Here is a 27467-nt window from a genome sequence, read left to right as displayed (position 1 = left end):
GCATGATATACCAACAGTGAGACATAGCTTCTGTCCTAAAAAGCCAAACACTTAAAGGGACAATTTCAAATTAGAATATTATTTAGGATCCTATTACTTCCAAATGCCAGAATGTATTCTCTTGGGAGGAAGAGAGGAGACAGGAATGCAAACTGGAGTAACCAGAAGACTTCTTGGAAAAGGATGAGAGGAGAGAGGAGAGGAGAGCTTGAGTTGGGCAGGATGAAGGTAAACCGAGAGGAGAGGTGGTGGCATTTCTGGCTGGGACAACAGCGGTGTGGGCACAGGCAGAGTTCAGATGTAGAAAGGCGGAGGAGGGTGGTGGAGAGGTAACAGCCCTGCCCCTACTTGGATGAAGTGCCTTGTGAGGAAAAGGGCTGTTTAAGGGGCTGGAGGCAAAAAAGACTGGGGGAGGTCAGACACCTGGGTACCAACTCTGCTTTGTCCCCATGATGAGAATGTGGTCTTGGTGCTACCAGGTTGAAGAGCCTGGGAAGACTGATACTTGTTTAATTGTCTCATTGTTCTTACATTTTTCAGAATGTTGATAAAAGCCCCAGATACAAAAGGGCAGTAATGTGGCAGAATCCTCTCTAGTCTTCGTGTCTGTACCAAGGAGTCCCAGACAGCTGCGTGTCCTGTTTGGAACCAGGAATTCAGGAAGAATAGCCAACATTCCTTGCATCTTATCTGATTCACCTCTTCCGTCAGCGTTGTGAGTTCTTGGCTCCTTATAATGCTGAGAAAGCCTTCCTGCTAGTTCAGGCTGCTGTGTCTCTGCTAGGGGGTCCCCAGAGCCTCCTCTGCAGGCCCCTGTCAAAGCCCGCATCCCACTATATTGTGATCGCCTGTCGGATCTGGCCCTCTAAGCCATTTGGTGATTACTGTTTCTGCCGCAACCACTTTCTCGCTGTATGTATGATGTTGGTGAGGTCACATCACTTCTTTAAGCCTCAGTTTTCCCAAGTCTGAAATGGACCTAATAGTTCCTGCTGCATGGAGCTTTGTAATATTTACGTGGAATCAAAGTGTTTAGCACATTACCTTGCACAGTATCAATGTTTTTGTAAGTAAATTAGTAAGTACTAAGGAGGGTTCTTTGGCTGCAGACAACAGAAACAAGCCCTAACTTCAGAAACTATAGAATTGATTGGAAGGATTTCTGATAACTTTTTAGAATAAAAGTTGAGTCTGAAGAACTAGACTGTAAAAGATAGTCCTCTGGGGCTCTGGTAGAAACTACAGGAAACTATCTGGCTTGGTGCCAACCCCTTGGTAAATCAAAGACTACACAGCATCCTGGCAGCCCTCCCACCTCTCCGCACATGGAAGAGAGAGTTCTTTAAGAGGAAATCTGGGTGTTATTGCTAGAAGAGAGTCAAAAGAGCCTGAGTAACCACAAATAAATATATTATATCAGTTAGAAATAAGTCATATACAAATAAGACCCAATTACAGTGGTTTAAACAAGAAGTGCAGAGGGAAGCAGTCCATGGCTGGTGCACTGACCCCAGGATGCCCGCAGGGTCCCATGCTTTCTAGCCTTCCTCTCTGCCTCTTTCGCACATGGGTTTCTCAGCCCCACACCTTGTAGTCACATGTCTTATAGTACCAGCATGGCTGCTCCACATGCAGCAGGAAGAAGGAGAGCGGTCTCCTCTGATGTCCACTCCACCTCTTTGGATAAAACCGTAACACCTCACTTCTCCTAGCCACAGAGGAGCCTGGGGGGATTTTTTCAGTTTTTAAATATCCTTTGGTAGGTTTAAGCAAAGAAGGTGGGCATGGTTATCTATAGTGTCTGCCAACTGTCCACAGTTTAATGTTAATCTTAATAAACATTGACAGGAGGGAGGACATTCCAACTGGCCTGACCCTGAGGAATTTCTTGCCCTGACTCTTCCCGCCAAGGTGCTCATGAAAGTTGCAAATGTATGGAAATCACTCCTTGGGGTCTGCAGAACCCTCTTCTGGCTCAGGAGAACCTGAGTAGCATTGGACACAGAGAATGAACTGGTTGACAGATGCTTTCCCAGAAGATGATTCTGGATAGTTCTCCATAGGCAAAACTCCTTCTGCAGGGAAATGTCTCAGATGCCAGCACAACCCACTTCAATGGTCACACAGTAACAACAGAGGGAGGAAGATAATATGCTACAATATGAACATGTCTTTTTAGTGCCTGATACCTTCTAAGTTCTCAATAAATGGAAGCTATTGTCTAAAGTCCTTCAGATCTACCTTTCTCAGCTTTCAATATTTAAAATCTAAAATCCGAGTAAGCCAGGTTCTGACACAGTTCCAGATAACAGCCCTCCACTGGGGCAGGGTCCCACGAGCAATCGCAGTGAAAGATGCAGAGGAAGGAGTGAGGGGCTGGTCAGTCTCTGGGGACAGTTAGAAGTCCTCAGGTAAGCAAAATTGCCCCATTTCTTTCTCAACCCTCTTGCCACCCCTCCTCTAACCCCAAATACATTATTGTTCTTTCCAGTGAAACTAGGTAAGCTTCAGACAGAAGCCTAGGCATAAACTGCCATGCTTTTTAATATTTTACAAAAGGGTTCAGTTTACCATCCATTTACTAGCTAGATTTTGTTGAATGTCAGCAATGTGTCAAATGCTTTTGATGGGGGTTTATATATATTATAATAAGTTAAACTTTGATTAATGTTCAGAAAGTGCTCCTTGAGCCCCAGGCTCTGTGCTAGTGCTTTACATGATGACCTTTTTTTTGGTTTTGTTTTGTTTTTTATATACAATACTATATTGGTTTCAAGCATATAACATAGTGATTTGCCAGTGACCTACATTATCAAATGCTCACCTGAACCACTGTAATTACTCTCTATCAACATAGAAAGATGTTACAGATTTAATGGCTACATTCTATATGCTGTATTTTCATCCCTGTGACTAATTTATATATGATTGAGATTTTGTGCCTTTTTTATCCCCCTGACCTATTTCACCCATCCACCCCTAACCCCTTCCCCATGGTAACCAGTCACTTCTCAGTGTCTATGAAGTTTATTGCTATTTTTTTGGTTTGGTTTGTTTTATTTAGATTCCACATATAAGTGAAATCACGTGGCATTTGTCTTTCTCTGCCTGAATTATTTCGCTTAGCGTGGATGGACCTCTAGGTCCATCTATGTGTGAATGATCTTTTTCACTCAAACACAAAAACCCTACCATGTAAAAAAAGGTGCTACCACTTAGTTTTACATGGGGGAGGGAATTGAAGATGAGGCAAGCTATGAAGTATGTCAAATATTGCAGCTCCAAATGGTAAAGCTATGAGTCAGATACTCTCTTAATCACTAAACATGCTGCTATCAATTTTTCTCAGCAGCTCTGAGACTCACATTGTCTTAACCTCATGCCTGAGGAACCCAGGACTCAAGGAAGTTGGTGACTTGCCCAAGGCCAGCAGCAGAGCTATGAAATGGCAGAGCTGGGATCAAACTCAGGCCATCTGAATCTTGAACGCAAAGCTGGGCTATCCCACAAGAGGGAACATCTTTAGCACATTAACTCCCTGTCTGTAGCTCCACTATCCAGATTAATGTACAATGTATAGTACAGTAAAGTGCACAGACTCTGAAACCAAACTAGCTCTCTGATATCAGGCAGGTTTCTTAGCTCTCTAAGCCTCAGCTTATTTACCCATTAAAACAGAAGTAGCACCTACTTTATGGGTTTGTTGGAAGCTTTTGATTTATTACCCATTCTAGAGTTACTGTTCAATAACTGTTGTTATTTTTCTCAAGCACCTTTGCGTCTCATTCATTTTCTAACTCACTGTATAGCCTTAAGGAATCTCCTCCTCTTTCTGGGCCTCAGTTCCCCCATATGCAAAGTAGGAGGAAGTTGTCTCAATGGTCTCCAAGTTCTAGATGTCATTCCTTGCTTCTCACAATTCAGTCAGGCGTCAAGTGAGGCCACACTGTCTTGAGTGGCACCTAAGGCAACCATAAGGGGTCCTGAAAATAAGCACCTGGCTAATGTGAGTGAAGGAAGTGCCACCAGCCCCAGGTTCTTATGATTAGTGTGGTTGTCAGTGGCTGAGTGCTCGCTACATGCCAGCTGCTCTGCAGAGCATTACAGATATGTTATCGTATGTAATTCAAGAATCTGCTCATCCTTTTCCTTTTCTCTCTTGCTGACATGGCAAAATATTATATTTTACCTAAAAATATACATTGCAACATGGGCAGACAGGTGTGATGAAGTATCACATTAGCTAAAATAGATCTTACAGCTAACGTGGGTGACGAGTACGCACAGGCACACACTGCTCATGCATATACTGAGGGAGAGAAGCCAGTGTGATCACCTTGTCAGGACCGTCCGCCCACTTCATACCTGTCTACACTGTTGACCCAGAAGAGGAAGATCTAACATGTATTGGGTAACAACTAAATTCCAGGCACTGCTATATGCACTCCCCATGGGCGGCCTCATCTACTCTTCATGTAGCTGGATTATGCAGGTACTGTTATTCTCTTTTTTTATAGGTAAATATATGAGGCTCAAAGAGATTAAGTAGTTTGCTCAGCTAGGAAGTAGGAACTCTACTTGGCAATCTAACTCCAGAGCCTTTATAGTATTAACCACCACTCTTTAAATTTTCTATAGTTTCTGAACTGAAACCCCTTTTTAAGAACAGAAGACCATGTCCAGCTTCCTGAATAGTGGATCTTCCCTGGTCCTGGGGAAGTTGCACAGGGGTGGGATCCTCAGCAGGAAACCTAGGCCCTCAGTCCTCAAATCTTTGGTGACAGAGCTGCCAGGTGAGGCTGCCCCGTGGATATTTTGACTTCCCATATGTCACCAGGCAGACATTAACTGGACCACCAGTCAGAGATGACCTCCTGGTCCAGAGACATGGCCTCATACGGCCTGCTCCAGCTCTTGCTGACATAAGGTATGGGGAGAGATGAGCATACAGCCACTCAGCCTGCCTGCATTCCTTTCAGAACAAATATGAAAACATGAGGCTGGCAGGGTCATGCTCCACTTCTGTTATGCTGTTGTGGGATCCGTGACCCCTGCAGGGAGCAGCCAGGCTGCAGCCTCGTCCAGCGTGTGGCAGACACTCCTTCAATGATGCCTGGGTTTGTCCTGCAGAAAGCGAAATGGGATGACAAAAGAGATATGAAAATTATATCAAGACTTTGGTAATATTTCATTTGCAGTGGACCATCAGATGCTTAAGTATTCAGCATTTTGTGCAAAGGGAAAGGGTGGATTCATGTCATTACAAGCTTTCCACTTAGAAGATCTACTGTGGCTCTGGTGCCTCAATGGTTCTACAAAGCCCACTCACAACTCAGACAATAAAATGTGTTTGGGCCTGTGACAGCCTGTATGCTGAGGTCTGCAGTAAGCACGTCTCTCTCTCTGCTAGGAATGGTGAGCTGAGGACCACAGGTGAGATGCCTTCAAGCTGTGGTGCCTGCCACCCCCTCAGTCTCACTGCAGTACAATTGGCAACAGACTTCTCTGAGCATCAGCCTAGTGACTTAGAAACTTGGAGTCTGCAGACCAGCCTCCTGCAGTCTTTGATCTGACACAAGCTGCAAAGGCCTGAGCAAGGTGGCCTTCCGGGTCTCAGCCTTCTCTCCATAGGATGTGATGTCCAGACCGGATGGTATCTAAGATTTCTTCTTCTTCAGAATGTCACTTGGCAAATAAAACATTCTCAGCCATTTGCTGCTTTTGCTAATAGCCATTCATAGTATTAATTTTTGAGGCAAGGTAGCTGATCTATGAGGTTGTAGTCTCGAAGAGGACAGATTTGTTTTGTTCAAGATTCTATCTCCAGCATCTGACAGTACCTGATGAAGAGTGGGTGTTTAATAAGCATCAGATGGGTGGGCAGGTCAATTTCTCTTCTGAATTAAATATGGCTTTCCATGGATGCTCACAGCATGTGTTCACATGTAGCCAGCAGGGCTGGACTCAGCCTCTGGTGTAGACTCCCTCACACAAAGCATGTCCACGTTGACTGCTGGTGACAAACTCCTGAAGCTTACACAGTGGATCCCCTTAGTCATCTCACTTTGTGTCCCCCTCATTTCCTCTATCACTTACAGTCAACACATCTTTGCCGTAACAATGTCCTTTCCCATCTCTCAGAATGTTCCAAGTCAATGAGCAATCAGTTGTCTGGTTACCTAATATGCGCTAGGGTTTTCTCACGGGTCCTACAGGGAAAAAGTTTAGGACAATCTGGGCACTGACATCAGGAGTCTATGGCTCTTTGGGAAAAGAAAAGATGCTCTATTTTTCTCTGTCAATCGCAGTTCTTGCCCTGATATTCTTTTTTTTTCTACATCATGAAGTGTCCGTTCCTTTCCCCAGAGCTGATTTCAAAGCTCTGTTCCACTCTCCCATTCTTTATATCCCAAAATGCCTGACATTTTTTCATTTTCAGGGAACTTTGACCCTACTAGTTCTTGCCCACACTTATGCCGCCATCCTTTACCTTGGTGAATGTTTAATAGAGTGTCATAGGGGACCCTGGAGTCAGGAGGGGCCTATTTGTTTCTCTAAGGTCACACAGCAAATCAATCCCAAGGCCAGCCTGGGAAATTGGATGCCCAGGCTTACTCAGTTAGTGTCTCCTGCCCACGAGAATATTTTTGGAGATCTTAGCATCTGTCTGAGGTGTTACCAAAGCAGTAAGATTTTTCTTATTTAAAAAAATGGTCTTTTTTCTAGAATTTCACCTCACACTTAAAAATGGCAAAGAACTTCTATAAAACATTTGATTCTGAACTTTCACTCTGTGAACAGGAATGTGCTTATTTTTAGTTATCTTATTAAACTCTTTTGCATATGATCTCATACCTTCACACTTTCAAGGATTAGTGGAAACAGGTGCATTTTAGAGATTGACCCACAGATGTGGGCTTTGATCATGGTTCTGTTACTCACCAGCGATGTGGCCTTGAGAAAGTTCACTGAACGTTTTTTCATCAGCAGAATGTGGGTCCTTTATATAAAGAACTATTTCATGTGGTCACTGGGAAAATGGTGTGAGTGGGATTCATAGAAGGTAATGCTTAGCAGATAACAGGAGTTCAATAACCTACTGCCTAAATCAAGTTCAACAATTGGTTTCTGGCTGTGCATAAGGTCCTCTGGCAGGCTACAGAAAAGCTGACCCTGCAGATGCATTCATTCCCAAAGCAAATATTTGATATGCATGTGCTTCCTGTCCTGTCCCCATATCTCCAAGTCTCAGCACATGTATCACCACGGAGAGGACTTCCCTTCCACTGTATTTAAAATCACCCCCTAGGTACTCTTCACTCGTCACCATGTCACACCTTGTACGTTTTCTTCACGGTATAGTAATGTCTTGTTGGTTTAAGTGTATGTTGGCTGCTGCTTCATTTTCCCCATCTGTGAAATAGGAATAGTGATGACAAGGGTTCTCTGGGATGGTTTAAGGATTCAATAAAATAATGTAAGGAAAGTGGTTGACTCCACAGAGTTCAACAACTGTTGATTTATTTTCACATACAAAAGGGAAGTAGAATAAGCAGAGAAGAGAAAGTAACATGAGCAGGGGGAAAGGGAGGGAAGGAAAGAGCTTTGCAGGGAGGATATGGCTTGTCTGTAACTGGAGGTGCCCGTAGTTGAGGGCAGGAGATGGAGGGCAGTGGCCAGTGGCAGGTGCTCTACAGGAGCTGCTGGCCTGTGTGCCTGAGCTCCTTGCTGCTTCAGGAAAGAACAAAACAATGACAGCACAGCCGTCTGCTCCCTGTCTGGGCTGTGAGCTTCCCACTGAGAGCGCCCGGTGCAGCTCCTCCCCTCTGCCCCCTGGGAGGGGAGCCCCCTCAAGGCCTGCAGGGCAACAGCCGCCTCCTGGGCCCTTCTTTCCCTCCCTCTCACTGCTGTGAAGTGACCTCACCAGCGTCCCATTCCAGAATGCCCAGGGTCAGTGGGCTGCATCATCCCCACCTTCAGAAGCTCTGATTCTGAGCTCACCAGCCAGAGGAAATCCATGGCTGCCACTTTGTTGTGGGGCCACTGTTGTTTTCCGTATAATTTTGTCATTGCTCTTAACAGCCTTTTTGAGGTAGAAGTGCCATACAATTTAGGCTGTGATGTATGTGTACACTGGGAAGCCACCACACAACCCACCTAATAAACACCCCCGTCATCCCCAGATTTCCTCAGCCCCTCCTAGTCTCTCCCACCACCACCACTCCTGCCCGCAAAAGCTGTCTGCTTGGCTGCATCTTCTGTTCCCTTTTCACCTTCTTGTTTTCAGTAACTAGACAATTTGATGTTATCCTAGGGTTCCTTTTTTTCTGGGAGTGAGTCCTCATGGTATTCTTTTCCATATCCCACTAAAAACTGTACCCCCCACAATGCCTGAACAGCTACTGGAAGGCAGCGGTGTCTCTCATTGTTCATTACTTACATGGAAATGCTCCTATGCTGACTGACTGTCACCTTTGGTTTTCCTACGGAAGTGGAAGTAAGGCTCCCAGGAGGTGATTTGGGCACCAAGATGGAACAGAAATCGTGGCTTCATTCATTCAGCAGAAGGGAGGCTCTTCTGTAGGAGGCTTTGTGTGTGCGGGGGACGGCAGAACAGACCAGGTTCCTTGCCTCGCAAAGCTTACAGCCTAGAAGGAGGAACTGAGCACTTCCAGGGGAAAGAAATAGTTTTTGAAGGAAAGCAAAAAGCATGCAGTGACAAAAAAAACTGGGTTTGTTTTCCTTTGGAATGTAAAGCGTAAGGAAAGTGCTGCCAGAATGGAAGCAGTTGATTGCAGTTTCCTTCTTACCTGAAAGTCTGGAGAAGCCTAGGGAGCCAGGTTCCAGGCTGGGTTCTCCGCAGATGCTAAGGACCTGAGACAGAAAAGAAACTGAGGCCTCAAGGGACCAGCAGGCCAGCAGGGCTGGAGCATTAGAGAAACAGCAAGAGGTCTGGGAACGCAGCTGGAAGGACAGGCAGGGGCCAGATCGCAGAGTCCATGAGGGCCTTGGAAGGAGTTTGGGTTTTATTCTAAATGTAATGAGAGGCCATGGGAAAGGCTCAGTCAGAGAAGTGGTATAATTTGATTTGTTAAAGATTATGGTTTCTCATTAATTGGACATAAATGATGACAATGCTAATTTTCTGATTAAAACAATTACAAAATAATTGTGAAAATACTAGTCATAATCTCTGTCCTATGGCACTTTGGCTCAGAGAAAAATAACAAATGGCTATTTTACATTGAAGCATGCTGTCTGCCAAGCACAACTCCAGGCATTTATCTATATCTTTACAAAACATGGAGTCCTTTTTTGCAGATGAGAAAATTGGATGAGAGGTCAAATAATTTTCCCAAGCTTACCAAATTTTGAGACTAACTTACTGAAGTAAATCAACAGCCAAGAGAAATGTCTCTTTCTTATCAAAAGTCATCTCAACTTTTTTCTTTTTAAACCTGTTTCCCAGCCTTTGTGGAGGGTAATGGCTTTTAGAAAGAAAAGTAGGTCATGCACTGAAAGGAGACAGTAATGGAGAGAATCCTGGGGGTGTAGGACAGATGCTGGTGAGACTGCAGGCAAATGACAGAGTGCCACAACATCACCCAGAGTGTGTGGAAGGTTATGTCCACCTGGTGAAGTAACGCAGGGGCGAGTCACAGAAATGAGACCATTCTGGCAACACAAAACATTTGGCAAAGAGGATCACACCTCAGCAACTACACAGACATAGATATATCTTCCAACACAAAAGGGCTTGAAAAATTGAATGTAAAATTACCATGTGACGCAGCAATTCCAATCCTCAGTATACAGCCCCTAAAAATGAAAATAAGTATTAAAAAATATATATTTAAGTGAAAGGTCACAGCAGCATTAGGCACAGTCCTCAAAAGGTGAAAACAACCCACACATCCATCAAATGATGCACAGATAGGTATAATGAGGCATGTGGAGACCATGGAAATTAGTCATTTTATGAGTTTGTGGTACACACTGCAATGCAAATGAGCCTTGAAAATATGTTAAGTGAAAGAAACCAGACACAAAACATCACATATTGTGTGATTCCACTTCCATTAAATATCCAGAACAGACAAATCCATAGAGATAAAAACCAGATGCATGGTGGTTGGGGGCTGGGAGCAGTGTGGACTGGTGAGTGACTTAATGGGTGCAGTTTTCCCCCTTGGCAGGATGAAAATGTTGAAACTGGACAAAGGTGATGGTTGCAAAAGATTGTGACTGTACTAAATGGCACTGTTTGTACACTTAAAGATGACTGATTTTAAGTTCTGTAAGGGATGTATGTTTTACCTCAGAAAAACTCAGTGGAGTCATGGGGAGCACCCAAGATCCCCAGCTGAGAAGCCCTTAACAGCCCATAAAGAGAATCTCTAGGTAATCTTTACTTAATCCATGTACATCTGTGAAACACCTACTATGTTAGGTATCAGCTTGAGCCCAATAATACCTGGTCTCTGCCTTCAAAGAGTTTATGGTCTAGTGGAGGAAACAGACATCAGTCAAGTAATCACAAGAGTATAAATTATGAATGTGATAAATGCTCTAAAGGAGAAGATGCCAGGAGAGGGTCAGAGAAGACTTCCCTGAGTAAGTGGCACTTGAATCTCCTGAAGGAATTTACTAGGGGCCGGGGAAGCAGTTTGAGGTGGAGAGGGAAAAGGCTGAGGGAACAGCATGTGCCAAGGCCCAGTGACAGGAGATTTCATGGTAGAGGTCAGGACCTTGAAGCTCTTCTGGTGGGTTGTAAAAGTGAGAACTCCAGGATAAGTTAAGTCTAGAAGGCAGCATGGAGTCTGGAGGGAGTCAGCTCACACAGAGCCCTGAAGGCCGCCTTCAGGATTTTGGTCCGAGTCCTTGGAAAAGTAAGAAGAAAACAGCCCCCAAACACACACCCTGTGTGTCTTCATTCTGTGCTCTGCCTTTCCTGTCCTCACAGTTCTTACCATGCCTGCCATGTCTTTGCCTACTATCTGTCTCCCAGCACTTCTCTGTAAGCTCTGGAAGGGTGGGGACTGTCTGTTCCCTGATACATTTCCGGCACACAGCAGGTACTAGGTGCTCGAAGACTAGTTGAATCAATTCATGGATTTCCATTTTGAAAATACCACTCACACTACAGTGTGAAGAATGGGTTGGTTTGGGATGATAGACGAGGCAGGGCAGCCGGCTGCTCTATCCTGGAGTAAAAAAGAAGTGCTGGGGTTGGGTTATATCCCCTGAGAAGCCCTGTGTGTGCTGCCCTGTCTGGGGTGGGCAGCAGCTGGCTTGTCTGCAAAAAGCAAGTCCTACCCTGAAGACTAAGACCCTCTTCTCAGCTGAGCATTCTGGCCCCTTATTTCAGATGGCATTACCAAGAGGGTAAAAGGTCAGAGGTCAGAGGGTAGGAGAACAACCATTCAGGGAGCAGTGTGGGAGGGCTGGAGCCATCTGTCAGAGTTGTGCAGTTGCTGGGGGAGCTCTGGGATAGGCATCCAGAAACATGAGTGTACCCCAGTCCCCAGACGTTTCTCCATGAGAATTTCCCTGTTCACCTCTCTGGTTCTCCATCATATTAAGGAAGTAAATGATGAATTTCATCCAGATAACTTATCTTTGCCCTATTTTTTATCACAGATGATTTTTATCTACTGTTTTGAGAATAGCAACTTATGCTTATTTATTTGAGCTACTGCGACAAACAGTTACTGTGTTATGAGTGATAACAAACTGTACTGTGAATTCAGTAACACTTTTAATAGGATTTCTATTTCATTATTCCCAGTAACACCTACATCTCAAAAATAGTATATACGTGTACACAAAATCTGATACTTCTTCAACCTAGAGATAATGACAAATGCTCACATATTTGCAGGCCCCGAACACCTAGTCCACAGCCTCATGAAGTAGGAATCACTGGAATGAAAAATGTCAAAGATCATAATCCTGGAAGAAAGAAAAACAAAGCAGACTACAGAAAGGCAAATGGAATGGCTTCACAGACTACACTGACATTGAGCTGCTTTTTCTGCTCCCCTCTGCTTCCTGGTTCCAGACAGGTGATGATACCTAACACACAGGCCCCCTGGGAGAAAGGGCCACCCAGGTTCATGAAGCACATCGCCTTGCTCGCTGGCCAGGTGAAACGTTCTTTCACCAGCATGCAGGCCCTGGGCTGATTTCCAAAATGGCTCACAACATGAGGAAAGTTCAAAGAGGCTGCCTGGGCATCAATGGGATTCTGTTGGCTGCTTAAGAAAGTTTATCAGAAGCAAAACTTTTGGGTCTTTGAAGCAGAGAGACATGAGTTTGGAAACTGGTGTTGCCCTCTCTCTTGGCCTCTGTTGCATTTATGTTTTTCTAATAGATTCCTTTGTCAGAGGCACTGTTTTCTTCTCCCCAAGCTCATTAATTTCTCAACATTAATACATTTCCCTGATCCTCTAATTAGGCACCACTTCTCACATATTTATGGTAGCGAATGCCCATGGGCTGGTACTGCCCCTTCATGTACACAGAGGCCAGTCCACACTTGTGATCTGTGTTCCAACTGCATGCGTAGGCATGCAGGAGCCACTTACCAAGTGGGATTCACGGAGGACTCCTTTGCCCATAGCTTTTTATTCAATACATTAAACAAATATTTGAGCAACTACTGCATTCCAGGTGCTCTTCTAGGTGCCTGAGATTTCTGCAGAGAACAAAAGACAAAAATCTCTGCTTCCTAGCATAAGTAAATTATATCATAGCCTGGTAGTTTAAAAATGCCTACTAGGAAAAAACAAAGAGTGGAATACTAGAGGCTGGGGTGCTCCAGTGTGGCAATGGGGTGGGTGTGTCTATAAATTGGTCATTGAGAAATTGACTCTTAACAGTAACTTGTTTCAGGGAAGAGTTAGCCATGCAGATATGTGGGGGAAGAGTGCTCCAGACCTCGGGGACAGTGAGTAAGAGACCCAAATGACTGGTATGTGTCCAAAAAAGAGTGAGGAGGTCGATGTGGCTGAAGTTTCAGGAGTGAGAGAGGGTCGGGTCATAGCGAAGTGGAGGTCAGAGAAGTAATAGGTGCAGATGGTCTGAAACCACAGAGACCTCAGTGGGACGTGGGGTCTTCCCGGGAGTAAAATGGGGGCCAATGCCGAGGTTTGATCAGAGGAGTGATGAGATCTCACTTTGTGTTTTATTCATTACTTGCTTGTACTTCTGTTCCCCAAATAGTTTTAACTCCAATTGAAAATTCGTGCCTTAATCAGTTGTATTAGAGCTTGCAAAATGCTTTTTCCAATTCTGTCCCTCATTCTACCTTTATCAGCTGACATTTCTAAAGTAGAGCTTTCTCTCATCAACTCTGGATATTTGATTGCCTGGGAATACATTTCTTGCTGGAAAGTTTTTTAAAAATGCTCTGGTTGTTCTCTTTAATAGAAAAATTTCAAGGAAATTTGTTTTTGTTTTTAAATAGCCACCTCAGATAGAGACAAAATTGCCTTATGCTCTAGAAGGTCTCTCCCACTGTATCCTTCCTTAGTATTGGGGATGGAATTCTAGCAGGGAGCCATTCCTGGAGTTAGCGCTCATTGTTTGGGTTCCCCTTTTGGACGGTGCCCCCATGATGCCTGGAAGGATAAAGGATGACCCTGGAGGAGGGGGCATAATAACTCTCCCCCAGATGGTTGGTTAGGGGAACCAATTGTGCCCAGATCCTAAAGCCGATAGTGTCATGTCCCTGCTCAACGACTTCCATTACTCAGTTCGATCCAAATGGCTTCACCCAGCTTTTAAGTCTCTGTGAAATACGTGCTCAGACTGTCTTGATTCCTTGATTCCTTCCTGTTCCCCCCCTCCTCTTCTTTCCCTCTTCTCTGTCTATCCCTCTGTCACTCTGTAACACACACACACACACGCACGCACGCACGCACACACACACCCCTACATTCTGGACACTTAACAGCCCCTCTAAACTGCCCAGTATCCCAAACCACACTCTATTCTATCCTATCTCAGGATTTTTTCTATGGTGTAATTTTCCCTGAGGATGTCCTTCTCCAGAGTTATCTATACCTGCTGAATTTCATCCTGCCGATCTTCCATCAAACGCTCTTTCCCTGCTCCCCACCCTAAGCAAATCCCAAGGCTGAAATCCGATCCCTCCTTCGTTCTGCACCCACATCACTTTGCCTCATCCCCCTCGCTTTGTTTCTCATGTTCTCGCCTATATGAAAGTTACTTGTTTTCCTGGCTCTACCAGCCACTGATTTACAAACGTCTTGAAACATGAGGCAGTTGCACTCATTTTTAAATTTCTCCCAGTGGCTACAAATAGTGTCTGGGTCACGGTATATGCTCAAACACTTGTGTAAAAGAATGTATACAGCAGCTCTAGGACTTTTCAAGTGCTTTCATTCATACATTTAACCAATGCATACCAAGCACCTCAAATAATGGGTACCATGGAGAAGAGAAAAGTGAGTCAAGGAGTAGATCCTGCCTTCTGGGCATCCAGTGTAGGAGAGAGAGGACATGTATGTAATTCCAAGGAAGAAGAGCTCCAAACTACAGATGCAAGAACTATAGATTAAATTCACTCTGGTGTTTCTCTTTCCACTGCTACTGTATTTTCTCCAACAGATTATGAATCAGACCATCAGCTAGGATGGAAAGTTCCGTAAATCCACCAGGGATTTTCTCTTCTGCCCCAAAGACCTTCAGTGCCATGCTGACGCCCATGCTGAGCAAAGAATAAAGAGATGCCATGTTTTTTCTCTCTCTTCCTATTTCAGATTGGAGTCCCACTTAAATTGGATTTTAAGTCTTCACTTGCCACCAACAACCAGGACTTTTATTTTCATGATTCCTATAAATTAGGAATCAATACTGTTAATCCTGAGGTTTAGCCAAGGTGACCATAAACTCCAGCTTCCTCTGGCTTGCCTGAAAAGTCATTTCTGGGTGTGTTGTTTACATGGGGTTATGAGCCAGCCTTGCAAAAGCATCTGGAGAGAAGACAAATACTCACTAAGGAGTGTTTTCTCTAATTTCCTGCCAGTTCAGACTCTCCGTTCCCCATCTAGGCCATGCAGGGTGTTACCTTTCTTGTTAGAATCACAGTGTGCTCCTTGCATTAACCCTCCTTATTAAAACAGAGAGTGAAGAACAATCAGAGCTTTGCAGTTCTCCCTCTCAGCTCATCAGTTTTCTCTGTTTACTTATTCATTCACTTATGTATTCATTTATTCAACAAATACTGATTAATCACCTCCCTTTTTATATACTCTGCCTATTTCCAAAAGAATCAGAGGTGGCTTGCAGGATTAAACATATGCAAAACAGGGAAGCCAGGGCTAAAGACAGAAAGGAAGGGGGAGGCATGGCCACCAGCTCCAAAGGTGGTTGGAATTCCACCCTGGCTCTATTTCAGCAAATGAGATTTGTTGTACTTCTGAGTTTTTTTCTTTCTGCCCAACCAAAACATGCAAATTTGTATGTGGAGTGTAACTTTTTCCTGCTACTAAATACATTTATTGAGCACCCAGTGGAATGCTTTGTTCTTGTTGCCAAATGCCTTTAGAATAAATGGAAGAATGAATTCACTGGTACCCAAATTTTAGTCATTTGCATGCCACCTTTCAAATGTTTACTTAACTACATTACTGCTATTTATTTTGTAGTTTTTAAGAACTTAACATTGAAATTTATTTAAAAAATACTTGTCCCTTCCATAAATGGAATATCTGCATCAAATGTCATAACTAGAAAGTAATGACAATGTAAATTAAAAATGAGATCACATTGCAGGTAAACAATGGCATTTACCTAAATCTCTGAGCTGTGGTATCTTTCTCGGTGTTACAAGGCATAGTAACATGTGTTAAGGATTAAAATCATGCAAACACCGAATTGAAATAGCTAATTCTTTTGATCATATCAATAGAAAAGGAAACTAAAAAAGATACAATGTTATATTATTACTTGTAAGCAGCATCTTGCATTATCTCATGCAGCCCAAGACCCTTTTTAGGTATCATCTCCCTCCCTTGAGAAACATTGATCACCTAATTAAAGCCGGAATTTGTGGGTAGAGTTGCTTTGCTACCTGGAAGATATGAAAGTACTTTGCTGATACACACATGGGGTTCATTCAAGTGTAACATCAAGCCACCCTCTCCTACACACTTTGTTACCAACAAAGAATTATTGCAGTATGGTTGGGTTGGCCCGGGAGCACAGTACGTGTCTCTGAGGGTTTCATAGCCCAGATGAGAGTTTGAAAAAGCTTGCTTGGGTCCAGCCTCAGTGAATGTGTATTACTTAACAGTATTTGGTTGCGTATAAACAGTATGCTGGACAGCAAAGGGAACAATTAGTAAATTTGGACAGTCTTAAAAATTCAAAGTGTTTCATTCATTTATTAGATGGTTAGTTTCAAGCTACTTAGATTTGAATACTGATTCCTTCTCATACTCTCCTGTTTTCATCAACCTTTCACATCAGTGATATAACAATAAGAGGTCACGAGCCTCTGACCTCCAGATCAGAGACATAGAGTTATGCCTTTTTTTTGGTTTTGTAAGAAAAACTCTATAAGATGGTAGGTTTTCATAATAGAATATGAACTTTTTCTGATCAGATGTTCATCTGGCTTAGAAATAGGGTTCTTATTGGAAAACAGAGAGGATTTTTTGTTGTTAAGAAAATCCCACACTTCATAGCAGAGGTTTCAGCAGAGGAAACATTAATGCAGGTGGGAAAATTGAATAAAGCCTCATTGTGCCCCCTGTGATGTTCATTTGTAGATTTAAATAAGAGAAAAAGAGTAAAAACAATGAAACAACTAAATGACTGTAGGTTTCCCTGAGATAACCATTGTTCAACATGTTCAGGCTGATCAGGGAGACAGAAGAATTGGGACACAAAGTCAAACAGGCATGGACTCTTCGTGCAAAATCAGCCAGCCTCCACCTCAGGGGTGATGTTGGCAGTGGGGCAGCTTCTCCTGAGAAGGAAAGGTGGTGGTAGTTTCCATACAGGAGCTTCAGGGGCCAGGCCAGACACATCTGTGCAAACCAGGCTTAATACTCCTCCAGCCTTGGGATGCTCAGGATTTGGTCGGTTTCCACACTTCTTAGGGATATTACCCTTTAGCTCTGTTAAATGGCATGTGTGCAGTGCGAAATGAAGCCAGAGCCATAAGTGTGCTTGAGAACCTCTGATGTGAGGAGTAATATTACCATATGCCTTGAGTTCTGAGATGTCACCAATTATATACCTTCCTGTAAATTAAGTGACATCCTTTGGGGATTAAAAATATTTCATTAAAGGCACAAATCAACTGTAAGATATACCATGATTTCACAAATGTTAGTATGTGAAAACTATATGGTAATATGACCTTCAGTCTTATGAAACTAATTTAATAAATTAATAGAAACTAATTCCCACAGAATTCCCCAGAAAATAAAAAAGCTACCAAGACATATACACAATGGAATATTATTCAGCCATAAGAAGAAAAGAAATCCTCCCAGTTGAAACAACATGGATGGAGCTAGAGGGTATTATGCTTAATAAGCCAGGCAGAGAAAGACAAGTACCAAATGATTTCACTCATTTGTGGAGCATAACAACAAAGCAAAACCAAAGGAACAAAACAGCAGCAGACTCACAGACTCCAAGAAGGGACTAGTGGTTACCAAAGAGAAGGGGTTGGGGAGGGTGGGTGGGGGAGGAAGGACGAAGGGGATTAAGTGGCATTATAATTAGCACACATGGTGTGGGGTGGGCGTGGGTCACAGGAAGACAGTGTAGCACCGAGAAGACAAGTAGTAGTGACTCTATAGCATCTTACTACACTGATGGACAGTGACTGCAATGGGGTGTGTGCCCGTGGGGGGGGGCCTTGATAATATGGGTGAATGTTGTGACCACAATGTTGCTCATGTGAAACCTTCGTAAGATTGTATATCAATGATACCTTTAAAAAAAAGCTACCAAGGATAATGGAGTATTAATCACTGATGAGGTTGATGGAAAATCAAACATGAACCTGTCATCCTATTATTGTCTTTGTGCCACTTCAAAGTAATTATAATGTAGGATGTGGGAAGGGCCACTTATGGGCATAAGTTGGGAAACCTCTATATTATGTTACTGCTGTGATTGCAGAGATGGGGTTCATTCCCTGCACAGGCACCCTAAGTCTCAGCAGACCTAGGAGATCAGAAATAAGGACTGTCAGATCAATGTGATACACTGAGAAACTGGAGATGGAAAATGAAAGAGGCAATGAATTGACAGCAAGCAATGTGGCTGCTGACTACAAGGAGTATTAGAATGGAGACAAATTCTGAAGATGTTCAACAAGATTTTGGAAGTCTTTCCCAAGGCTACTGGGATGCAAGCATGTCCCAGGCAAGCATATGGTGCCTGGGCTCTTCCTATTGAGGTACAGCCTTGAGATACCCTCACATCTGATACCTCTGCCTCCACCAGGCCATTCAGAAGAGGTACCAGGGAAACAACACTGGAAAACCAAATATTTAAGTCTAGTAAAAATGACAAGCTGTGGTACCCAGAGCCTGCTGCTTTTGGACCAGTGCCCCAGGAGGTACTTTCAACACCTACTACTCGTAGTCACAAACTGCATAGTGCTCTTGCTCCAGCCTCGGGCCAAGCCAAGATGTCAAAGATGACACTTAACCATGGGTACCAGGGTTATCAGAAAGCCCATCTTCCATTATATGTTTATCCCAAATCTTTCATAAAAAAGAATAGTAAAACATAAGAGAAACAAGATATATAGGCTTATATGGGCTCTTGTAGAGAGTGAGTGAATAAGAATTTGGGATTTATGGGCTTTAGACACATACATATAAAAGGAGAGCTTGGGAAGAGTTGAAGTATTTTAAGACAGGTTCAAACCCAGTTAATATGCCCATGATAACTGAGTCTACTGCCCACTGACATAAGACAATCGAGTTTGGGATTTAAAAGGTTTGGAGGAAAGAAACAAGTTCCTTTCCCTGGTCAATCCATTGACAGGTATTTATTGACTCGTTATTGTAAGCTCACGATGGTGATCAAGAAATATGTAAAAAACAAGGTTTGATTCCTTCAGAAAAGTTACTTAAATTCCATTTGGAGAGAAGACTAATGCAACAGCTTATGTTGCGAACAGTTACTAATTAGGAGTTAAATTGTGTTTGTGATTGTAAAGAATCCAAAAGGAGACAGATCAATGAGAACAAACAAATTGGGGAAGTCTTGGAGGAAATGTAGAAGATAGGTGTCTCTATCACTAAAAATCATCATTTTATTCCACAAACATACATGTTTCCCACTATATGCTAAGAACTGCAGTAGATGGAATTTCTGTGCTTACTTTCGTTCATTGTCCATACATAAATTATTTGATTATGACTGTCATGACAACAGCTAATCTTTATTTAGAGCTTAAAGAATACCACACACTGTACGCATATTATCTATGAATTAGGTGGTGGTGGGGTCCCCATATTACAGGTGAGATGATTAAGGCTGAAGGAGTTAAAGTAACTTGCCTAAGGCCACATAGCTGGTAAGAAGTCAGCATTTGAACAGAGAGCTGTTTAACTTAAAAGCCTAGCTCCTAACCATGACCATATATTACCTCTTTGACCTCTTCAGAAATTAAACAAGTGACAATTTCTTACAATTTCTTAGGAATTAGTTCTGCACTTAAGTCTTTGATTTCCTGCAAAAGCGATTTTGTGGAAACCTAATTTTACCAGATTCCACAGTGTCTTTAGCTATGTCATAAAATTCTCAAAGCAATAATTACCAAAGTTCATGGCAATTGAAATTAATAAGAAAATGAGAATAATATTGAGAGCATAATGATAAGTGAAATAAGTCAAAGAAAAAAATGAATGCCAAATGATCTCACTTATAAGTGGAATCAAAACAAACAAGCAAAAACCAAACTCACAGATACAGCAGATTGAAGGTTGCCCAAGGTAGGGGGAATGGGTGCAGGGGGTCAGAAGGTACAAACTTGCAGTCATAAAATAAGTCATGTAATGTATACCATGGTGACTATAGGTAACAGCATATTGCATATTTGAAAGTTGCTAAGAGAGTAGATCTTAAAAGCCCTCATCACAGGAAAAATAAATTTATTACTATGTATGGAGACAGACTTTAACTAGGCTTATTATGACCATTTTAATGTATACAAATATCAAATCATGTACACCTGAAATTAAAGTCATACGACATTTACACCTCAGTTAAAAAAGTCATAATAATGCAAATCCCACCACAGTGTGAAGAAAGTTGGGAGTAATTGCTGTAAAATCACAAAGAACAATGGTAGGACATTTTGAGAATTGTGGCATCCAAAAACACATTGAAAACCAATAATGTGACAGTTTACAGTATATCATCTTTTAATTGAGACTTTGTGACATAAATGACACTGACGGTCTGGTGACAAAAGGTGATGATGGTGACCTCGGAACAACAAATCAAGTGAACAATTATAAGTGGACTCTCCATATGTGCAAAATTCTTTAAGTGTCACTGTTCTAAGAGATGTATATCTAACATTGCATCTGTTAAGAGTGTGTATGAAAGCAATTATCCTGTTGTAAACTTTAGTGAATCAGTCTTTTCTTGCATCTCCAGAAACGAGATTTTTCTTTATCTTTGTCATTACAGGTATTGACACAAGTTATTTAGAAGAACAGCAACACCATTTGCATAGTCAGTATTCCTCTTTGGTAAGTTTCTGCTTTTAGATATTCTTTACATGAGGTTGCATTTTAGAATATGAATGTATTTACTGTTTGTGCCTACTGAGAATCCCTAACTTCCTTCTGACAACCTCGTTCTTGTGAATAATACATTCCGCGTGATTAAAAGGGATGGTCTTGGCACAGAGGTGTGTGTATGAGTTGGTGAATCAGAGTTTCCATCCCTGTGGCAACAGCGATTGGTCCAGGGATGAGCAGCCACCCTAAAGCGAGCCACTCAGAGGCTTTCCCAGGACTTTGGCAAAATAAAATGTGTCAAGAAAGAAAGGCTTTCTAAGGAGGCTTCTAGACTGAGTCAGTGTGTGTGCCTGGAGGTTCCATGGGTCATCTGACCTACCACACAGGGCAAAGAAGCTGAAAACATGCAAGGAGAGAGCTTATAACACTGTTGGAACCCTCAGATCTCTAGATGTTCTAGCCCTGTGAACCAGTGAATTCCCGTTTTTGCTTAAGTAGTTTCAGTTGGGTAGAAATGCAGTGATTGAGGTGACTTCCATAAGACAGTGTGAAGGGGCAGAAGCACAGTGGGTGAGGAGCCACAAGACACTGTGGTGCTGACACTGATCTGTGACCTCGCACAAACCACTCCATCTTCCCAAATCTCCATCTCCTTTATCAGTGATATGCTCATGTTGAATCACATAAAATCTGAGGCCGTGTTTCATATTCTGATTTGATTCCAAATTCCATCACTGTAACTTCATTACTTTGTAGTTATCTCTCACCTTGAAGTCATAGGGAATGGTGAGACACGCACAAGGCTTACAAGCACATCCAGCTAATGCAGGCTTTTATTTCTAGATAAAGATCACATCTCTCTGTTCCCAGGTTTTACTCCGTCTCTAACTAAGCAGCACCTAGCAAATGTGTGATGTTCGACAGCCACAGGGCCTGCATAGCAGTACATGTATGGCTCTGAGAAAATCCATCCCTTCCACGTGGGAAATCAACTTGAGTCTTTGCATTCAGTGCATAGAAAATCATGTACAAAAGGCACTATGTGATGTCTCTTACTTCATGTCTTTATTCTTTCCTTTATATTCCTATAATACCTATTCTATCAATGATTTCTGTTCAAGTACACAATGAAAACTTCTAATACTTTTGAAAAGGAGATTCATGTCTATTACATCAAACACAAACATATATGTCAATAGACTCTGAGATTAGAAATTCCACTTTAAGCTAGCAGCTATATCATAATTCTGCCGAATGCTCTCCACTATTTGTCATTTACCTCCTGAACTGGCAAAAGTATTATATATGGGTTTAGATTTCAATGTGTACAGATAGATCATTAAAATTGTGTAATTTTTTAGGTTCATCCTACTGACATTCTGCTATATGGCCAGCTCAGGAAGAGTCCCAGTTCTGTATGTTATAAAAAAAAAAAGTAAGCCTCACACTAAGGCCAAAGACATGCATGAAATTTAAAAGATGTCATTATTACTTATTGGATACAAAGATAAATAGGACCAATTCTATAGATTGGCAAGTGAGTTCTCCTAGTTCGCTTCTGTTACAACTATCTCTCTTCAGTTGAATTTACCTCCAGTGTACCCCAATATTAAGTGGGTTTCATTGAGTGTGAATAGCCACCATTTGTAAGCTCTATAGGTACTTTCATACCCAGCTACATGTGACTTCTATAAGATCCTACACATACAAAGAGAGATTTATGTGACTTGTATACAGTTTTTTTTAACCCTAGACTGGTGCTGTTACCCTGGACTGGTCTCCTTAGCAATTAATTTTCTGGGACCCTCTAGTTAATTTGACATGTAAACAGTGAGAATTTGGAGGCCTAATACCTATGTCAGGGAGTCTCACATTCTCCAAAAGCTGCAACTTTCAAATTTTTAAATCTGCCCCTAAATCTGATCAATGACATACTTAGATATGCTAAATTTATAGTTTCCCATTTACCAACTATACATATGGAGAGACCTTTTGCTCCTGTTTAAAATAAACTGCCAATGTCAGTTCCATAGCTCATGTGATGATCCAGTGAAAGGACACTGGGCTAGGTATCCCTTACCTCTGTCATTGTTTTTGTGGTTGGACTATTAATGTAACCTTCTAACCGATTGCTCTGGCTCCAGGATTTTCCCTTGATGATTCATTTTAAATACCATTAAATGTATTTTCCAAAATGGCAGGTGTCCCATATCCCTATCCTAGTTAAAAACCTATTTGGCTGCTTGTTGCCTCTAGGATTAACAATAATACTAGTAATAACATTACCAGTTATGAGAGTCAACACTTACTAGATTTGATCTATGCTAGGCACTATGTGATATACTTTACAAACATTTTCCTAATTAATTTTCATAATAGCTCTCTGAAAGTTCACAGTTGTGGAAACTGAGGCCCAAAGAGGTTAGGCAATTTCTGCAAGATCACAACTAGAGCATGATGGAACTGAGACTCAAACTCAGATCTGTCCGACTAAAGTTCACACTCTCAGCTGTGATCCTATTCTGCCTCTTCTTCCTAATGAAAGCAGGCTTCTTGGACAGGCTTTCATAAAATAGAAACGCTTTATTTGTTCTCATAAATCTCTTGTCACTCCTTAACATACACTCTCTTCTCCAGCTCAGTTTTCTTGTCGCTGTCTTTTAAAAAGTCGTGTTCCATCATTCAGTTCTTTGGTTCCCCATTTCTCCCAACTTTTCCATTTTTCCCTTCCATCATATCTTTATGTATTGTACCCTTTTCTGCATTGTCAGTCATTCAATGAATAGGTCGTCATTACTGAGCACCTGCTGACTGGTCATTATCCCTGTTTCCCATACACTCACTAATGAGTGGAGGCACCAAATAGGAGGAGGAGCCATTCCATGATAGAAGCAGCTTCAAGAGATGAGAGTGATTCTATTCCAATGCCTACTGCTCAAAATAGTATTGGTAAAGAATCAAAGTCCTAATCACTTTATTAAATCATCTTAGGGCATCCAGATAAAGTATAAGCTCCTCAAGCATAAAACCAAGCCCTGTGTTTCTTCTGTATCACTTTCATTCATAGCTTAGATATAAATTTTATGTCCTGCCAACTTTTTCTAAGGACTTTGTGGCATGTGTGTATTAAGTAATATGAATGTCTATATCTGCAAGTGTATTTCCAAATATATAGAAGGTTATTATGCCGAAAGATAAAGATCCCTGGAATAGGAACTAAGACTAAAGATCAAGACCTAGAGCCACTGATGGATGTGTATCATTTCAAAAATATTCTCTCTGAGGATAGAAGTGATGATTTCTACAATACTGGCTTCATAGAATTATTATACTAAGCCAATTAGTGATATGAAAGGCTTTACAAAGTATATTCTCAAGTGTAGTCTGAGGACTCTTAGGGATCTCTGCATCAGAGTTTGGCCAGAGAAACAGAACAAGTAGAGGTGTATATTAAGCCATGTATTGTAAGGATTTGGCTTACGTGATTGTTGAGCAAGTGTGACATCCACAAGGTAGGCCAGGCTTGACTTCTCAAGTACAAGCTGAAGCTGCTGTCTACAGATGGAATTTCTTCTTTAGGGAAGATGCAGCAGTACTTCTAAGGCCTTTCAACTGAATCAGACCCATCCGCATTATCCAGGATGATCTCTCCTATTTAAAACCAACCGACTATGGACTTAAATCACATCTACAAAACTCCTTCACAGCAACACCTAGACTAGTGTTTGAATAACTGGGGACTGTAGTCTAGACAAATCGATCCATAAAACTGACTATCGAGTCCCCAAAACACTCTCAGAAGGCCCATAAATTTTCCCTTTTCCAACTGTGTATGAGATTGGACTTTTCTTCATAGTGCAACAGATTGAATGCCTGAGCAGATATGAGAACCCAGCTGTCTTCTGCAGATCCCAGTAAGCTGTCCCTGCCAAGTTTGCTTACATCGTGGTCACAATATTTATTTGGGGGATATTTTTATTCATGTTTCCTATACTAAAAATTAGTAAGCTAACAAAGTGGGTAGGAGGGGAATTATAGGAAGGGAATTTCTATCTCAGTGGGTAAACATCAAGTTATTCTTCACTATTTAGTCACCTTTTGATTAACCAGAAAAATTGGAGGAAAGAAAGTCATGGAAAAGCCAAAGTCATGATTGAAACAAAAATAGCTTAAAAAAGGTGATGCGAAACTAATTTGATGAAAATTTAGGTGAAACTGCTTATCACATTCCAAAACACATTATCATTACATAGTGTACCTCAACAACTAAAGCAAAAGGAGTATAAATATAATCTTTTAAGACAGAAGTTGCCCACTAAGATTGCTACAGAGACGAGGTAGGTAATGTAACTGAAGCAGTTCAGATGAGGAATGGAAATATCTGTGCAAAGGGGGTGACCGTTACTCAGCAGTGGTCAACTCTCTTCTTGTGGGAGTACGTAGCCATTGTTGCTGGTCCTTTGGCTTGTTCCACAAAAATATATATATATATATATGTATATATATATACATATATGTTACTATTAGAAATATTCCAATATTTAAATGCTGTCAACAAATCTAAAATTTAGGTTTGTGCAGGCCAAAAAAAATATTTCTGCACATCGTTAGCATGTGACATATGGTTTAGGAACAATGAATGTAACATAAATTACATGGTAACAAAAGACCAAGAAGTTACTATCACAAAGGTAGTCTGTAGTTGCTGATGTTTTTCAGCTGAGCCTGTCTCTGGCCCCTCAATACTGCTTCCTGTAAAGGTTCCACGTGATTTTTTTGTCTTTGCTTTCTAAAATTACTTCAGAAATCAAATGGTGGAGGTCCAGAGTAAGACTTCAAATTGTTCATCTTTAAAAGCGTACTCAACATCTGGAGAACGAGCCAAGCTTAGGTTGGAGAAGGGTGAGCAAGATTCACCAAACTCACCTCATTTACTCAATGAATACGTCTGTCACCTGGGAGTTCGGGAAATATCTAAGGCAGGATTCTCACCCCGAGCACTGTTGACATTTGGGGCAAGCTAAACCTTTGTTGTAGGAGCTGTCCTGTGCAGCATAGGGTAGGATGGTTAACAGCATCCCTGGCTTTCCCCACCAGAGGCCACAGAGGCACAATCAAAGGTGTGTCCAGATATTGTCAAATGTTCCCTAAGGGCAAAATCACCCCTTGTTGCAAACCTCTGATTCGTGGTATTCATACATGTCCCTTGGGGGTCTCTCACCTCTTCTCAGGCTGCTTACACTGTCCTCTTCATAAGAAGAGTTCCGGTAAATGAAATGTGTTCCATCATGTTACATTTCAACAGACGTCTCATGTCCTCAGCAACTGCCCTGCCTCGGTCCTGAAGGAATTAGTTTTATGGCTAGTATCTAAAGTTACCAATCTGTCATGTTTCTGATATTTGCTCAATATTTCTTTAAACTTTTGCTCATTAACCCTACACCAGTGTTTGCATGTGGTTAACCAGATAAAAATCTTCAAGTTACTTTCCATACCAAGTACTTAAAACATCGTGGTGCTTATTCAGTGAAGATTGATCTACACCCTTGCCTTTCTCATGACTAAAACTATGACTAATAAGCATTAACTTATCAAAGTTGTACTTCAATATGTTTGAAGAATTGTATGACCCTGTTTTTTTCCTTAAGTGGGAACAATTGTATCAATCTGATAAGATTGTCAGGGGAATTGAATCACTCCAATTATGTAGAGTGTTTAATACAGTGCTTGGCATAAAGTGATCGATAATATTTGCAACAACTGCCACTAGTAAAATTTTCACAGCTTGCAGTAAATAATTGGTCTTCAGCTTATGAAATTCACCCTGGTTATATAGTACTGGTGGTGGGAAGTGGGGGTAAAAGCTTCTGTCAACAACTGTTTCTTTGATCAGCAAGTTTGAGCACCAAGAACATAAAGTCTAAACCTGAAAGACTGTCTAAAAATCATAAATGAAAAGCATGATGTAGCAATGAGAATTGCAAATACATACAGAATGCTAAATTCACTTTAGTATAGAAAAGTTGACTGTGGGAAAGGGGAACTATAGAAAGCTCTGTGATGTGTGATCTTTTAATATGGTCAAGTAGGGAATTCCTGCAGCCAGACAAAAGAAACATGGCCTCTAATAAAAACTGAACATAAAATTTCTTATCTATTATTTGTTATTAGGGTTCTAATTAGACAGAGACATTTAATTCCAACTTCAGGATATAAATGATTTGTCACATACCTGTTGGTATTTACCATTACTAAGCAGCTTGGACAATGGACCTATGCTCTGGGGTCTCTACCCGTTGATCAGCATGACAGTCCAAGTGATGGTCTATACTCACTTGTCCCAAAATCGTATGTGCTCTGCTTACTGGCGAAGCGGTGAGGGGTAAGAGCACTGCTGTAGCAGTGAGGAGATGTGGTTTGTGGTACACGTCTGCCACCAACTTCCTCTGTGGCCCTGAGCAGACTTCCTAACTTCCCTAAGCTCAGTGTCCTCACCCACCACAAGGAACAGCGCTAATCAACCTCTCACTACCTCCTGGCGCTTAACGTTCTGTCACGAGCCAAATCTGTGACTCTAGGTCACACATGTGCCAATAAACCACGCGACTCTGAGAAAAAAGGAGTAAAAGGAACAAACACTTGCAAAGCATTCTTCTCTTTAACAGATGGAAAACTGTGAAATGCCAAGTGCCTTTTAAAAACATTCTAGACGAT

At 41.8% G+C, this 27467-nt stretch overlaps 1 protein-coding gene across 9 annotated transcripts in view; it reads left to right on the top strand.

Annotated features, from left to right (window-relative positions):
• Positions 1 to 27467, top strand: part of ATP10B (ATPase phospholipid transporting 10B (putative)) — a 294689-nt gene that overhangs the window by 17969 nt on the left and 249253 nt on the right. For 7 of the 9 annotated variants that reach the window (XM_057491415.1, XM_057491433.1, XM_057491430.1 and 4 more), the window contains exon 2: positions 20701 to 20762. The gene's annotated coding sequence lies outside the window, so the exon portion shown is untranslated. Of the gene's footprint in view, positions 1 to 540; positions 716 to 20700; positions 20763 to 27467 lie in introns of all 9 variants that reach the window. The other 2 variants (XM_057491409.1, XM_057491418.1) reach the window with 1 other exon arrangement.

This window comes from Manis pentadactyla, chromosome 2 (assembly GCF_030020395.1).
Source record: "Manis pentadactyla isolate mManPen7 chromosome 2, mManPen7.hap1, whole genome shotgun sequence".
NCBI classification, from domain to species: Eukaryota; Metazoa; Chordata; class Mammalia; order Pholidota; family Manidae; genus Manis; species Manis pentadactyla.
The sequence above is the reverse complement of the archived record's forward strand: the minus strand, read 5'-3'. Positions and strand labels throughout refer to the sequence as shown.